Source organism: Suncus etruscus, chromosome 5, assembly GCF_024139225.1.
Source record: "Suncus etruscus isolate mSunEtr1 chromosome 5, mSunEtr1.pri.cur, whole genome shotgun sequence".
Taxonomy (NCBI): domain Eukaryota; kingdom Metazoa; phylum Chordata; class Mammalia; order Eulipotyphla; family Soricidae; genus Suncus; species Suncus etruscus.
The window spans coordinates 28307550-28324087 of record NC_064852.1 but is presented as its reverse complement, the minus strand read 5'-3'; the positions used below and the strand labels follow the sequence as shown (position 1 = coordinate 28324087).

The following is a 16538-nucleotide window of genomic DNA, read 5'->3' as shown; positions in this document are numbered from 1 at the left end:
CAACAACAAAGTCAACTTGGAACAAAGGAAGCTCATGTATGTGCTATCCGGGCACATGTGTTGCCAGCATTTGCACCTGATTCCTGCACACACACACTCTTAACAGTCCTAGAATTCCCTTAGGAGCTGGGATGATAGAGGTAGATAGAGAGAAAGTGGCAGATCCCTTCTCTAGGCTGCTGCCTCTCTCCTCCCCACTTCACATAAGTCACCTGGGGACCCTCACTGTTGTCAATGTCCTTACCCAAGTTTCTCTATCAAGTGTTGGCTCATTAAGATTGGATTCTACTGCAGCTGGAAGGCCAATTAGTCAAATGAGACACGATGACAGGTCAAGAGAAAGAGCTTTATTGATAACATGCCAATAGCAGTGGGACTGGAAAAATACAGTGAAGAAGATACTTGCCTTGCATGTGGCTGACCCAGGTTTGACCCCCTGCATCCCATATGGTCCCTGAGACCAGCAGGTGTAATTCCTGAGTGCAGAACCAGGAATAACTCCTGAGCACTGTCACTCCAGGTGTGAACACAAAAGCAAAAGCAAGGGCCCGGAGAAATAGCACAGCGGCGTTTGCCTTGCAAGCAGCCAATCCAGGACCAAAGGTGGTTGGTTTGAATCCCGGTGTCCCATATGGTCCCCCGTGCCTGCCAGGAGCTATTTCTGAGCAGACAGCCAGGAGTAACCCTGAGCAATGCCGGGTGTGACCCAAAAAACAAAAAACAAAAAAAAAAAGGCAAAAGCAAAACAAACAAACAAAAAAAGAAGTAGTGTTTTATTTGCTTGTTTGTCTTTATTAGGGAAAACAAGGGAGAAAAGATAGACTACAATCACTTCAAAGGAAAGAATGGAGTGGAGAAGAATATTAAAATATTAGTGATCTGGGGACAAAGATCAGTATATCCAAAGTGTATCAGTATATCCCTCGAGCCTGCAAAGAGGGACTTCTGAGCACAGAGCCAAGAGTAACCCCTGAGTGCTATCAGGTGTGACCCCCCCCCCAGGTCAGTTTATCCTTAATTTACCCTTTTCTCCAAACCCCAACCCTTGACTTCATTTAGGTTTGTTCTTGAAATTGAATGTGCACAGTGGACCTGCCATGAGGGTATTTTATAGTTCATTCTGGTGCCCATCCTTTTTTCCCTGTTCTCGTTCTTGTAAAAACCCTTCTGGTAACTGTGCTGTTTGGAGGACATAAGTCCTCCATCTTTCAGCCTTCCTGTGATGGTTGCCCATTAAGCCCTGGGTTAGTGTTGAAATGGAACCTTCACAAATATCTGAGAAAGACAATTTTGAGAATTGGATGGAGTAGACCCAAAAGAAATCACTGTTGTTATTCCTTCCTATAGAAAAACTAGGACTTTGTATCCACAAGAATTTCTCCATAAGGGCAGCTTTCATGGGTATTACAGGGCCATTCCTGGAGAATTGCAGGTAAGAAACCAGTTCTAGGGTCGGAGTGGTGATGCAGACAGTAAGGCGTCTGCCTTGGGTACACTAGCCTAGGAAGAACCAAGGTTCAATCCCCCAGCATCCCATATGGTGCCCCAAGCCAGGAGCGATTTCTGAACACATAGCCAGGAGTAACCCCTGAGCGTCACTGGGTGAGGCCCAAAAAACAAAAAACAAAAAAACAGAGAGAGAGAGAGAGAGAGAGAGAGAGAGAGAGAGAGAGAGAGAGAGAGAGAGAGAGAGAGAGAGGAGAGAGAGAGAGAGAGAGGAGAGAGAGAGAGAGAGAGAGAGAGAGAGAGAGAGAGAGAGAGAGAGAGAGAGAGAGAGAGAGAGAGAGAGAGAAACCAGTTCTAATTAGGCAATGGAAGTGATCTGGATGAAGTACCAGGGCATGAAAAAGAATCAGACCATGGCAAGCTCCTGAGACTACTGCACTTCCGGGCCCGGAGAGATAGCACAGCGGTGTTTGCCTTGCAAGCAGCCGATCCAGGACCAAAAGTGGTTGGTTCGAATCCCGGTGTCCCATATGGTCCCCCGTGCCTGCCAGGAGCTATTTGTGAGCAGACAGCCAGGAGTAACCCCTGAGCACCGCCGGGTGTGGCCCAAAAACCAAAAAAAAAAAAGAGAGAGAGAGAGAGAGACTACTGCACTTCCCCTTCACAGAGACAAAGCCTTCAGAAGCCTATTTATTTATTTATTTATTTATTTATTTATTTATTTATTTATTTTGGTTTTTGGGCCACACCTGGTGACTCTCATACAGGCAGGGGGTGGGGGAGGAGGGAGTTAGGGGGCACTGGTGGCGGGAAGGTTGCACTGGTGAGAAGGGTGTACTTTTTTTTTAATGATGAAACCCAATTACAAACATGTTTGTAATCATGTTGCTTAAATGAATATATGAATTTTAAAAATTGGCTTCTGGGAATGGAGCAGTGGTGCAAGCGGTAGGGCATTTGCCCTGCACATGCTGACCTAGGACAGATAAAGGTGTGATCCCCGGTGTCCCATATGGTACTCCAAGCCAGGAGTGATTTCTGAGTGCATAGCCAGGAGTAACCCCTGAGCATCACGGGGTTAGGACTGCCTTTTTGGGGTGTGACCCAAAAAGAAAAAAGAAAAAGAAATAGTACACAGTATGGCACTTGCCTTGCAGATGGTGGATCACGGTTCAATCCCTGGCATCATATATACAGTCTTCTGAGCCCTGCCAGGAGTGATCTTTGAGTACAGAACCTAAAGTAAGCCCTGAGCACTACTTGATATAGCCCAAAAACAAAAACAGAAAATTTAAAAGGGATTGCGTGTGGAAAAAGCTTAAGAGACAGAGACTGGAACACAAGGGGCTGGCAAGAGACTCAAGCAGTGGAGAACATGCTTGCATATGTGAGGCCTGAGTCCCATGCTAGGTACGGAGTAACCTGCCCCCACCCACTATGACAGCACAAACAACATAAAAGTTTCAGCCAGTGTAGAAAAACAGAAGTGAAGGACACTGTACTTTCCCCCAGTCCTCTGGACAGGAAGTCATAGCCAACCCTGGGATCTCTCTTGGTCAGATAGTTCTCAGAATGAATAAGAACAAAATCATTACTAACCTTTATGCATAGTCACTTTGCTGCTCTTTCTCAGGACTGCCTTGCACAAAGCTGCCTTGAGTTTTGTCTTTACTCTGGATGGTTAATGAGAACTCCTGAGAAAGTCCTAATGGACCAGCTGGCCTTCACTGGTATTATTGGTTTCATTTTCACAGATAAACAACAATAAATCCCTCTCTCTAATCCTGTCCCTGAGTGCTGTCTTTAAAAATGGTAATCATTAAACGCAATTTCAGGTCTAGGTTTGTGCCAATATACCTAGTAGTGGGACCAGCTCCATGGATCTCAATGGAAGACTTAATTTTTGGTTTTGTTTTGTTTTGGGGTCATACCTGCTAGCACTCAAGGTTTGCTCCTATCTCTGCTCTCAGAAAACCTAGTCGGTTTGAAGGACCATCCTGGTGGGCTTGAGGGTTGGTTGTGTGCAAGACAAGCACTGGAAGCCCTGTAGTATCTCTCTAGCCCTTCAATATTTTTCTTTGCTATCCCTTCATTTCTTTTGTTGTTTGTGGTGATGATATTGTAAAGATTGGTGGTGCATCTATTTCTGGCTGTGGGAGGTCATTACAAGTCAGTTGTGGTACTTGCACAGGTAGCCACAGGCTTAGCAAGTTGTTCTCTTTTTTTTTTTTTTTTTTTTTGGTTTTTGGGCCACACCCGGTGACGCTCAGGGGTTACTCCTGGCTATGCGCTCAGAAGTCGCTCCTGGCTTGGGGGACCATATGGGACGCCGGGGGATCGAACCGTGGTCCGTCCAAGGCTAGCGCAGGTAAGGCAGGCACCTTACCTCCAGCGCCACCGCCCGGCCCGCAAGTTGTTCTCTTTTGGCACATATGCTCTCCTGTACTTTTTGTGTAATTTTATTCTTCTTCTTTTTTTTTTTTTTTTTTTTTTTTTTGGTTTTTGGGTCACACCCGGCAGCGCTCAGGGGCTACTCCTGGCTCTACGCTCAGAAATTGCCCCTGGCAGCCTTGGGGGACCATATGGGATGCCGGGATTCAAACCACCGTCCTTCTGCATGCAAAGCAAATGCCCTACCTCCATGCTATCTCTCCGGCCCTTTTCTTTTTTTTTTTAAAGCAATTTATTCTCACTTACCGAAAACAAATGCATTATGATCAACTATGTCAACTATATGATTCATGATTGTAAGGTTTCACATGTCGTAAACAAATCCCTTAAGTAATGTTTGGGGCAATAGTTGCCATGGAAAATAATCCAGGTCACGCTTGACAAGGTGAAACATATGTGGTCTGGGAGCTTTCCACCTTATGGAGCAAGAGTGATGCCTGCCAAAACCGAAGTTTTTATTAAGCACCAAGTCCACCCCCTCCCTGAGCAGGGATGTGGGAAGCAAAGACAAAGGTCTTTCCTGGAACTTGTCCCATTTAGGTGAGTCTTTGACATATAAAGAGGGCAGGGAAAGAGGCAGGAAGCCAGATCTGTTTAGGGTGAAAGCAGGTTGTAACCTAACACATGACTTTTTTGTTCGTTTGTTTTGGGTCACACCCAGTGGTACTTAGTTCTGCACTCATAAATCACTCCTCAGAGGACCATATGGGATGATGGGGATCAAATCCAGGTCAGCTATGTGAAGACAAGTGCCCTACCCACTGTGCTATTGTTCTGGACCCTAACACTTGATTTTTTTTTTTTTTTTTGGCAGGCTCGGAGAACCATATGGGATGCTGGGATATGAACCACCGTCCTTCTGCATGCAAAGCAAACGCCCTACCTCCATGCTATCTCTCCAGCCCCCCTAACACTTGATTTTTTTTTTTTGCTTTTTAATTATGTTTTTAATCCATTTGGTGTATTTCAAAAGGTGCAATACTTTCCATTTATTAGCGAGGTTAGAAATTAACTTCAGGGAGGAAAAGAAGGAAAATAAATGGCAAACCAATTTCCTTGAAAGTCACAGTCAACAGATAGTGCATCCTAGAAAAGAGGAGAGGCAAAACAGGTTCCACTTTCATGAGTTTCATCAAATACTGAACCTACTCAGGGGTGGAGAAAAAAGGCAACTTTCAAAAAGGAGTATGTTTATTAAAGGAGGCATCTGCTATACTCCTTCCTAAGAGCACCAGATGGGGAACATATTCTCATATTCTCTAAACTAGACTTAGGAAGTAGAATGTGGAATCAATTCATCCTCTTCCTCTTAAGGGCTATCCAATGGTTACTGATTTTAAAAATAAAAATAAAAAGGACTAAATAAAAAGACCCCACATACACTCCCCCATCCCCCAGAAAAAAAAAAACAAAAATAAAAATGACAATACTAGATGCCTCAGATAACTCTCCAGAGCAGTTTCAACAATTCAAATTGGTCTGTTACAGAGTCATCACAAGCATGCCTTGCTTTTAAACAAAAAAATTTTGAAACAACAACAATAAAAAACCTAGCACTGATCAGTTTTCTGACAAATACACAATTACGCAAAATTAAGTAATATTTGGAGGGGAAAAGGCCAGACCTATGGGCCTGTCTTGCTTGAGTGTATGTGGGTAGGTGCAGGGCATTTGTCATTATTACAAAAACAAATTTTAATTTTTAATCTTTAGTTTGATTTAAACATTTCTTTTAGCATGATGCTGACACCAGCTTTGCAGAAAAAACTCTGAAGAGATGTTCATAGCAGCACACACCTGCGGCTCTTATTCGGTTCTGGGGGCTCCAGGGCAGCCAATATTGCTTTGTCAAATACATTCTTTAGGCCTTTCTGTATGAGTGCAGAACACTCCACATACTTGACAGCTTTCAGGTCACCGGTCAGCTTTTCCGCAGTCTCTGGAGTTATAGGCTTCTGTTTGTTCTTGGCAAGTTTCTCAATAGTAGAGAGATCATCTCTGAGATCAATTTGGGTCTCAACAAACAAGAAAGGAGTCTTTGGACAGTGGTGAGTTATCTCTGGCACCCACTTTTCTTTCACATTTTCAAATGAGGACGGAGAGACCACTGAAAAAACAGATTAAAATTACATCTGTTTGTGGGTAACTCAGTGGCCGTAATCTATCATAAACCTCTTGTCCTGCGGTATCAAAAAGTCCAAGAGTATATGGCTCTCCACCAATCATAACAGTGACTGCATAGTTGTCAAAAACCGTTGGTACATATTCAGATGGAAATTTGTTGTGTAGGAGATCAGGAGACCTGTTTTCCCAACAGCACCATTGCCCACAACAACACACTTAATTGTCTGCATTGCTAAAACAGTTTTATATCCACTGCTTTATTTTCAATGATGACCTTCCAATAGGCAACTGGCCTGCCAACTAGCCGCTGATACACCAATGTATTGTTATTTTTGGTCCTCAGCTTCTCGGCCAAGGCGTTGGCAGCACTGCCTAACACTTGATTTTTAAATAATTTATATGCATATATGTATATATGTTTATATGTGTGTGTGTATATATACTCTCTCTCTCTCTCTCTCTCTCCCACTTTATCCCCTTTTGATAGTGTGGCTTGCATTAGTGTTAATGAGGGCATATGTGCCATTCATATCACTTTATTCCCTTTTAGCAACCCATTTGTTGGGGGGGTCACACCCGGCAGCACTCAGGGGTTACTCCTGGCTCCAGGCTTAGAAATCGCTCCTGGCAGGCTCGGGGGACCATATGGGATGCCGAGATTCGAACCAATGACCTTCTGCATGAAAGGCAAACGCCTTACCTCCATGCTATCTCTCCAGCCCCTAGCAACCCATTTTTATCCAGAGTAATCAATTCCAATTATCAGAACAATGAGACTTTCCTTAAGATATGAAAAGCGGGGCCGGGCGGTGGCGTTAGAGGTAAGGTGCCTGCTTTGCCTGCGCTAGCCTAGGACGAACCGCGGTTCGATCCCCTGGTGTCCCATATGGTCCCCCAAGCCAGGAGCGACTTCTGAGTGCATAGCCAGGAGTAACCCCTGAGCATCACTGGGTGTGGCCCAAAAACCAAAAAAAAAAAAAAAAAAAGATATGAAAAGCCCTGAAAGAACAGTGTCTTTGGCAGAGCATTGCAGCTATTGAGGCATTCAACCCCGGAGCATCTGAGTAGCATGTTAGGAACTGAGAATGTATGGGTGGGATGAATAGAAGAAAAAAAGGGGGCCGAAGAGATGGCATGGAGGTAAGGTGTTTGCCTTTCATGCAGGGGGCCATCGGTTTGAATCCCGGCGTCCCATATGGTCCCCCATGCTTGCCAGGAGCAATTTCTGAGCATGGAGCCAGGAGTAACCCCTGAGCACAGCCAGGTGAGACCCAAAAACCAAAACGAAAGAAAGAAAGAAAGAAAGAAAGAAAGAAAGAAAGAAAGAAAGAAAGAAAGAAAGAAAGAAAGAAAGAAAGAAAGAAAGAAAGAAAGAAAGAAAGAAAGAAAGAAAGAAAGAAAGAAAGAAAGAAAGAAAGAAAGAAGAAGAAAAAAAGGTGGCAGGTCAAACTTTCAATGTTAAGAAGGCCACTGGGATGGAAATGGCATTTGGCCCTCTGCCCACACTATGGTCAGTAGCATTAGAAAGTTTTGGTGACTTTTTTTTACAAAGTCCTACTGCTCTGAAATCTGTGTCTTTGTAGAGGCTAAGAGATAGAGTTTTAGGTCACTGGGGATCCATCCTTGGCTGCAGAGGTGATGACAAACGTATGGAGTTTTGGCTGCTGGCTTGAATGCTTACTTTCCTGCTTTAAGCAGGAAGGAGAGACATGGATCAGAAATTTACAGATGGACAGGTGACAACGGATAGGCACCATGTTGAACATTTCCTGCATGAATTAACACAATGAATGTTATTGGCCCTGGCACTCTCTTGATTTGACAAATACTGACAACTGCTTTCCTGTGTTCTGTTGGCAGCAGAGCTCTGCCATGTTTCTCTAACCCCAAGATTTACCCTGACTTTCTGAGGAGCAAGTCTTTCATGTGACATTCCATGAGTGACTTCACCATACATGGGAAAGGCACATGGAACCAAACACAAGTCCCAAGTGCTAAGGCAATGGGGGTGATTGGCCTTGCTCTGCCCACATTACCGGAAGGGGAGCAAATGGGAAGTCACATGCATTAAGTTCCAGCCACCAGTGTTTCCACATTGCTCACGATGATCATTTGGTCCTCATAACAATATAGGAAGAGAAACTGACTCCTTGTTTCTTAGTCACCATCCAGTGGATCAAAATTGGAGTGGAGCTGGTGGAAAGTGGCCATTCAAGGGAACCTTGAGTTCCTGGAACAGGCCAGAGTGGGTGCAGGAGGTCGCTGACTAGGGTGGGTGGAAAGAGGACATTCTAGGGAACCCTAAGCCCCCAGAACAGGCCAGAGTGAGTGCAGGAGGTCGCTGACTAGGGTGGGTGGAAAGCGGACATTCAAGGGAACTTTGAGCTCCCAGAACAGGCCAGAGTGGGTGCAGGAGGTCGCGGACTGGAGCGGGTGGAAAGCAGACATTCAAGGGAACCTTGAGCTCCCAGGACAGGCCAGAGAGTGAACCTGCACTGTCTGGCTTGAAGGGAGTGGTGATTGGTCAGGCTTGACTGAGGACGAGGGAAGGTCCAAAACTCAGCTACATCACTCAACATACTCACATAGAGCCACATCCAGAAGAGACCCAGCCCCACACCACAGGTGGCAAAAGCAGGCTGAAACCTAAAGGCACTATACTCCAAGCCAAGCCAATAAATTGCAAAGAAAGATGGGTAAACCAAGGAAAACATTAACAGCAGGGGAGATGGAGAGAAATCAGAACAAGTTCCCAAGTCCTCCAAAACGCACAAACCCAAGAGAGGAATGTAATATATCTTCGCTGTTAACTTTGCTGGGTATTTGTAAATCCAAGAACAGTCCCCAGAATGAGAAATTACTTCCCATCCCCTTGTCCCCTTTCGGGGGAAGACCTTGGTAATATTTATCCGCAGCAAATAATAATCCACACAGACAAGAAGGATAGGGTGTAAAAGATTGGGCAAAGAGAGCGAGAGAATCCTCCTGCAGTCGGCAGCTTTCGCAAAAGGACCCCTCTCCCCTGTCCATCAAACTATTTATTGCCAACTCCACAGCGCCCCACCTGGAAGGGCTAGGTGGGGCAATAGTCACAGAACAATCCTAAGGAAACACTTTTATATACAACAATTCCAAGGATAATCTTATGAAAACTTTTTCATATACTACAATTCCCCCTTTTTTTGTAAAGAAACAATAATAATGTACAGAAGTAAGTAATATTTTTTATAATTGTAAAAAGAATAACTAAGCAATTGTAAAAGAGTGGCTGTTTGCATAAGTGCATCACCGGAAAAAGTATAGAAAAAAAATTTTTAACCTAACACAGGGTGTTCAAAACCAGAAACAGATGTAAAGGAATCAACTACAAGCTCCAGAGTAGAATAAAATCTACAGCGTCCAAGATGAACAATTCCGAGTAAGTATTCCCTTGGAAAAGCAGAAGTCGAGTATGAAATTCCAAGATTCAGGACATAATAGGCCATGGGGAGCTCCCGGGGCAATCACAAAGCCTGAAAGTAATTCGGAGACAGAGATCCTTAGATGAGATGCTCACAAGGCTGCGTAGCAGGCGAGAAGAAACACATTTTCCATTCCAGTCCAGCTTGAGCAGAAGAAAGCCCATATGGGGCCGGCGAGGTGGCGCTAGAGGTAAGGTGTCTGCCTTGCAAGCGCTAGCCAAGGATCAGGACCGCGGTTCGATCCCCCGGCGTCCCATATGGTCCCCCCAAGCCAGGGGCAATTTCTGAGTGCTTAGCCAGGAGTAACCCCTGAGTATCAAATGGGTGTGGCCGAAAAAAAAAAAAAAAGAAACCCCATCTTTGGAGGCAGTGAATTAGGCCCCTATTTCGAAGGAAGAGGCACACACACCTGTACAATGGGCGCCATAGTAAAGAAGATCCATAGGTACTTGAATTCAATCCAAGATGAGTTCTAGTCCAGTCAGAAGTTCATAAGAGGTCCGAGAATGAAGAACCATGTACGGCCGATTATTAGGTGGGAGCTTAAGTTCGAAACCAAAACAAAATGCTTAAGGCAGAGAACCTCCCCGTGTAAATGAATTGAGGGTCTATCCAAAATGGATAAAACCACCTTTTGCACTTGCTATTTTTTCCAATGATGCGCCCACACAAAAGGCCAAAATACCAGACAGGATTACAATCTAGTAACTTATTTATGACAGTATATAACCCCTAATCCAAAGTAACAAAAGTAAAACCTTAATGTAATACCACATCAATTTTGAGAATTAACAACTAAAATGTAAAAACATTAATTACAGTAATCAACAAAAGTGTAGAATCAAATATAACTTTACAGGATTACAATTATAAAACTATAAGAGCTGAAATTTCTCCCAAGTTCAAAAACCATTATGAAAGGATGGGGAGTCCAGAACTCCCAAAAGTCCGACCAAAGAAACTTGATGAGTCAGGGAAAGCAGTTGTAATTAGAAGCAGGATACAGCACTGCAACAGTTTACGATGTCTTTCTCAGTCCGAGATCAGGAGGCTTGTCATTGTGGGTGATGATTTGCACACGATGATTTGCATATGTGGAGGGATTCCTGAAAATAGACTGTTAGGGACTAGGAAAAAAGAGGGAAGGATAAGTAAGAATAAATTGGGGAAGATAAAGTCAGGAAAAAAGAACTATATACAAAACATGTAAGACATACAGACACACAACAAGACATACATAAACATATTTCACAAAAACATGGCCATCACTCACTCATACTTACCAAAAAATGTTTGCTGGGAAGGATCCCAAATAGAGCGAAAAAAAAAAAATTCAGCTGAATCAACAAAAAGTGCTTTAAAATACAATAGCCAGCAAACAGTTTAGATGAATATCTTCAAGTTCCCAGCAACAACAAAAGATATATTTTTAAGGCATAGTCGAGTAAATCTGCAAGAGAATTTCATGCACAATACGACCAAGGAAACCAATAATACAAGTAGAGACAAGTAATTCTATCGTAACGATAAATGATGAGCACTGTAAAGAGAGTCCACCTAAAGGGTACTGTTATGTCAAAATTATGAATTCACCTCCATCTTGAAGCCTAAATTGAGGCAAATAAAACAATGACATTAGAAAGAGTGAAAGTTGGGCCGGGCGGTGGCGCGGAAGGTAAGGTGCCTGCCATGCCTGCGCTAGCCTTGGACGGACCGCGGTTCGATCCCCCGGTGTCCCATATGGTCCCCCAAGCCAGGAGCAACTTCTGAGCACATAGCCAGGAGTAACCCCTAGCGTTACTGGGTGTGGCCCAAAACCCCCCCCCCAAAAAAAAGAGTGAAAGTTGTTAGATGAGTATATCTCAATATATTGCTATATAATACCCTTAATACGATGAAGAAGCTTTCTCTCGAGTGAGCCTGGATCAATAGTGGTATTAAGACATAAATACATCATACAAGCAACTACAATGGGGATTCATCATATTCAATCCTATTCAGCGGTAGTACCTGTGAAATGAATCATAAAGCATTAATGACAACTAACAAATAAAATAAATAATTATTAAGCGTTTATAGTAGATCTCTGAGAAGTATAAAACAGGATGTATGCTGCTGTGGATTTTACCAATGCAATAGGAATTTTCTTGATCTTCTTGTCATCAAAATTGATCCAGTGTTGTCTTGAGTCAATATTACAGTATGATGTACAGTGTCCAAAATGGTTAGACACTGATGATAAGATGTATTTTTCAGTTTTGTAATTTTTTTCCTGAGTGAATTCTGCTAAGTTGAGGTCTTCTAAAGGAAAATCCACATAAGTGAGTAGTTTTTTAATTTGTTTGCCATCAAAAGCAAAACGTTTCAAATGAATTATTAATACTGGAGGTAATTTCCATAAGTATGTCCTCTTCAAAAAGTCCCTTTTAGTGTTGCAGCTGTTACAATGAATTCTATTGTTATCTTTCAAATCTTCTTCTTTAAAGAATTCAACGAGGCATTCTTGTAACGTACATTTATCTGTAGGCTTGATTGCCAGGGACAACTGAACAAATGTGTCATATACCTCAGACTTTTGGTGACATGTGAGACACTGTAGTATAGATTTGAACTGTCCTTGAAAGAGGTCATATATAAGAGATTTGTGAGCCTTTTGGTGTTTAGGCCTAGATTGTTCATGTTTTTCATTGTCTATCAGGTGTATAGTTTTATCTGCTATTGAATTTTCAGTAAGCAAATCCTGATGTAGTCCCTCGATAAGGAACATCAATAATTCGTGAGGATCCTGTTGGTTGTGTCCGGCAAATTGGTCATTAAGTAAACCAATTGTTGCTTTGAAGTATTCAGGATTGACATTCCTATGACATCCATCTCCCATGATTTTGATGAGATGACCGAATTGTTCTGCTAATTTACCTTTATGTCCGCTTGGATTTTCTTTGTTAATGTCTTTTTTATAATGATCATGATAAAAATACTGAGTTAAGTCTGAAATATTATACAGGCATTGTAATATTGAGTTCATATAGCATGAGTTACCTAAATTTCGTAATACAGTAAATGCAGGTTTCTGTTTCTCTATTTGCATTCTGGAATGTAAGGGTTTCTTACTCTTGTCTGCCTTATTCAAGGTATTGGGTGTGAACGTTAATCCCTTGTTTACTTTCCCAGAGGCCACAGCAGTGTTACAATTGTCAGTGTTTTGAGCATTTTGTATTTGACGTGGGGGCAGGCTTGTAGTCCCAGCAACCTGATCCTGGTGGTTTGTGCTAATTCGATTTCTGATGAGGCGTAAAGGGACCCAAAATTTCTTGGAGGGGTTGTCATTTGTACCAACATATGCATATCCCCTTCCTCTCAGAAGAAGATATCCAGCGATCCATTTTTCATCCTCTTTGATCCAAATCGGTATATGTGATGTTTCTTGTCTCTGAATATCTTCTTTAAAATGTCTTTCCCCAGCAGTGTAACTTTCCCCTTGGGGTAAATTTAGATAATTTAACATGAGAAGAGTCAAAGATAACAGCTCAGTAGGTGCTAAACCTCTTTTTCTATTCTTTTGTAATTGAGTTTTTAGCGTCCTGTGGGCTCTTTCCACAATGGCCTGTCCTTGGCAATTGTAGGGGATTCCTTTCAGATGTTTTATCTGCCATTCTTTACAAAAGAATTCAAAAGTTTTGCTGATATAGGTGGGTCCATTATCAGTTTTAATGGAATACGGAACACCCATAACTGAAAAGCATTGTAAAAGAAAACTACAAATTGCCTTAGACTTTTGGGAAGACATAGGGATTGCCCAAATAAATCGAGAATAAGTGTCCACCACCACATGAAGATAAGGTTTCTTTGGAAATAAATCTGTTTGAGTTACATCCATTTGCCACAGTTCATTAGACTGTAAGCCTCTTGGGTTTGCTCCTGCTATGTGAGTCTTTTTTGCTAATAGGGCACATATGTCGCACCTTTTTATAATTTCTCTAGCTTGCCTCCAGGGAATCTGGTAATTTACATGTAAGCGGCGAGCATTTGTGTGTAATGCTATATGTTCTTCTGCAGGTGACTTGAATATAGGCATTGCCAACAAATCCACAGTTTTATTTCCTTGAGCCATTGGCCCTGAAAGACCTGAGTGGGCTCTAATATGCGTGATGAAGATGGGTTCAGTTCGTTTTTGAATAAGCTGTTGTAATGTTTGTAGTAAATTCTGTATAATTGGGCTATGAGCATTGAGAGAGGCTGTGGCTACCACCGGACATAAATTTACCACATACAAAGAATCAGAAACAACATTCATGGCGTCAGATACATTTTCTAATAGGTAAATTAACGTTGCTAATTCAATTTTCTGTGCAGACTTATACTTGGTATCTATAGTTATTTTCATGTTTTCTCCAGTTATTCCTCCCCTCCCCGCGCTGGACCCATCTATGTAAAAACCCTTTGCATTGGGGATAGGAGAATCTCGAACGATTGAAGAAATAACAAACTGAGTCTTTTTCAAAAAGTCCCATGTCTTTCCTGGTGGATAATGAGAGGAAATTTCTTCTGTGAAATCTGAAAGGGCCCTTTGTAAAGATTCATTAAGAGGCAATATTGACTCAATTTCCTTTTTTGGTATTGGTAATACTAATATATCTATATCTATAAAGATATAGATCTGAGTCTTGCTTTGATAATGAGTTCTGAAATTAAATCCAAATAAGATATCACAGACCGAGGCTGTTTGTTATGTAAATATACCCATTCCAGAGGACCTGCCTGTTGCATCAATGCCCCTGGAGGGGTTTCTTTTGTAGGGAAGATTAATAAAGAAACCTTCTCTCCCAGATGAATCTTGAGAGAAATGATTGTTGCAACCTGTTTAAGAAGAAGTCCAATTCATTTTTGGCCTCTATAGTTAAATTTCTCGGGCTGTCTAGGGCAGAATCACCTTCCAAAGTTTTAAACAAATCAGACAGTTCTGCATTTGGGATTCCTAGCGCAGGCCAGAGCCAATTCACATCACCTAAAAGTCTCTGAAAATCATTAAGTGTTTTGAGGTTTTCTTTTTTTTTTTTTTTTTTTTTGGTTTTTGGGCCACACCCGGTAATGCTCAGGGGTTACTCCTGGCTATGCGCTCAGAAGTTGCTCCTGGCTTGGGGGACCATATGGGACACCGGGGGATCGAACCGTGGTCCGTCCAAAGCTAGTGCAGGCAAGGCAGGCGCACCTTACCTTTAGCGCCACCGCCCGGCCCCCAAGGTTTTCTTTTTTGATGGAGATTTTTTGTGGATGTATAGACGTTCGGTCCAAAATAAAACCCAAGTATTGATATGGTGGCATAGTCTGTATCTTTTCTAAAGCTATTTTCAGTCCTGCTGTTTGCAAACAGTCAATAACAAAAGAATATACTTTCTGTAGATCTGTTTCATTGTTCATTGTGATAAGAATATCATCAGGGGCCGGGCGGAGGCGCTAGAGGTAAGGTGCCTGCCTTACCTGCGCTAGCCTAGGACGGACCACGGTTCGATCCCTCGGCGTCCCATATGGTTCCCCAAGCCAGGAGCGACTTCTGAGCGCATAGCCAGGAGTAACCCCTGAGCATCAAATGGGTGTGGCCCAAAACACCAAAAACCAAAAAAAAAAAAAAAAAAAAAAAAAAAAAAGAATATCATCAGTATAATGAAAGATCATGGCTTGAGGAAATCTTTCACGAGCAGGGCTCAAATCTTATCTACAAAAAATTGACACATTGTTGGGGAATTCAGCATGCCCTGGAGGAGGACAGTCCATTGAAACCGCTGGCAGGGATGGGTATTGTTTATAGAAGGAACTAAGAATGCAAAACGGTGTTTATCATCTGGGTGAATAGGAATATGGTAAAAGCAGTCTTTCAAATCAATTATAATTAGTGGCCATTCCTTTGGGATAACTATAGGTGATGTTAAACCTGTTTGCAATTTTCCCATAGGTACCATAGATATGTTTACAGCTCTCAGATCCATCAACAGTCTCCATTTTCCAGACTTCTTTTGTATGGTAAATATAGGCAAATTCCATTGAGAAAATGAAGCCTCAATATGCCCTAATTTTAGCTGTTCTTCCACTAATTCTTTTTTTTTTTTTTTTTTTGGTTTTTGGGCCACACCCGGTGACGCTCAGGGGTTACTCCTGGCTATGCGCTCAGAAGTCGCTCCTGGCTTGGGGGACCATATGGGACGCCGGGGGATCGAACCGCGGTCCGTCTCTTAGGCTAGCGCAGGTAAGGCAGGCACCTTACCTCCAGCGCCACCGCCCGGCCCTCTTCCACTAATTCTGTTAGCACCTTTAATCTATCAATTTTAAGGGGCCACTGACCTATCCAAATTGGTTCATCAGATTTTCATTTTATTTTTATCGGTGCTGGGTTCTTTCTGTCAGTGGCCCCTACCAAAAATTCTGAGTTTTCATTTCAGGAGAAGTTCCAGACTCTTCTGGAGCTAATGGGATGTGGAATTCTGCCTTCCACTGTTTGTGTAGGTCACGGCCCCACAGGGAAGGTGAGAATGGGCCCACATGAGGTCTAATTATAGCCTTTTGATTTTCTAGGCCGTGAACTACCATAGTCCTTTTACTTAACAGACAGGAACTTAAGCCTCCCACTCCTTCAAGCGAGTATGGAATTTCTTGTAGAGGCCAATTTTCAGGCCATTCTTTATCAGAAATTATGGTAATTTGAGCCCCGGTGTCTATCATTCCATTAAAGGGTTGCCCTTGAAAGTGAAGTTTAATCATTGGATTTTCATCTTTAAATTTAGTAACCAGAGCGATAATTGGGTTATGGGTGGCCCCTGGATCTATGCTTCCAAAACCTCCAATTCGTGTCTTATCTGAAGTCCCAAATTTGACATACGGCAATATTACTATCTGGGCAATTGCCTCTCCCTTTTTGAATGTCCAAGTAGCCGGTAGGGTAATTACTACAATAATTTCTCCCTTTGAATCTGAGTCAATGACACCTGTGGTTACTGATATACCCTTTACATTGAGGGAACTTCTGCCCAGAATCAATCCCATTGTATCTGGGGGTGGCGGGCC

The 16538-nt window shown here is 42.6% G+C and overlaps 1 pseudogene; it reads right to left on the bottom strand.

Moving 5' to 3' along the window:
* Window positions 1-5499: 5499 nt before the first annotated feature.
* LOC126009302 (cell division control protein 42 homolog) lies at window positions 5500-6290 on the bottom strand (annotated as a pseudogene).
* Window positions 6291-16538: the final 10248 nt, after the last annotated feature.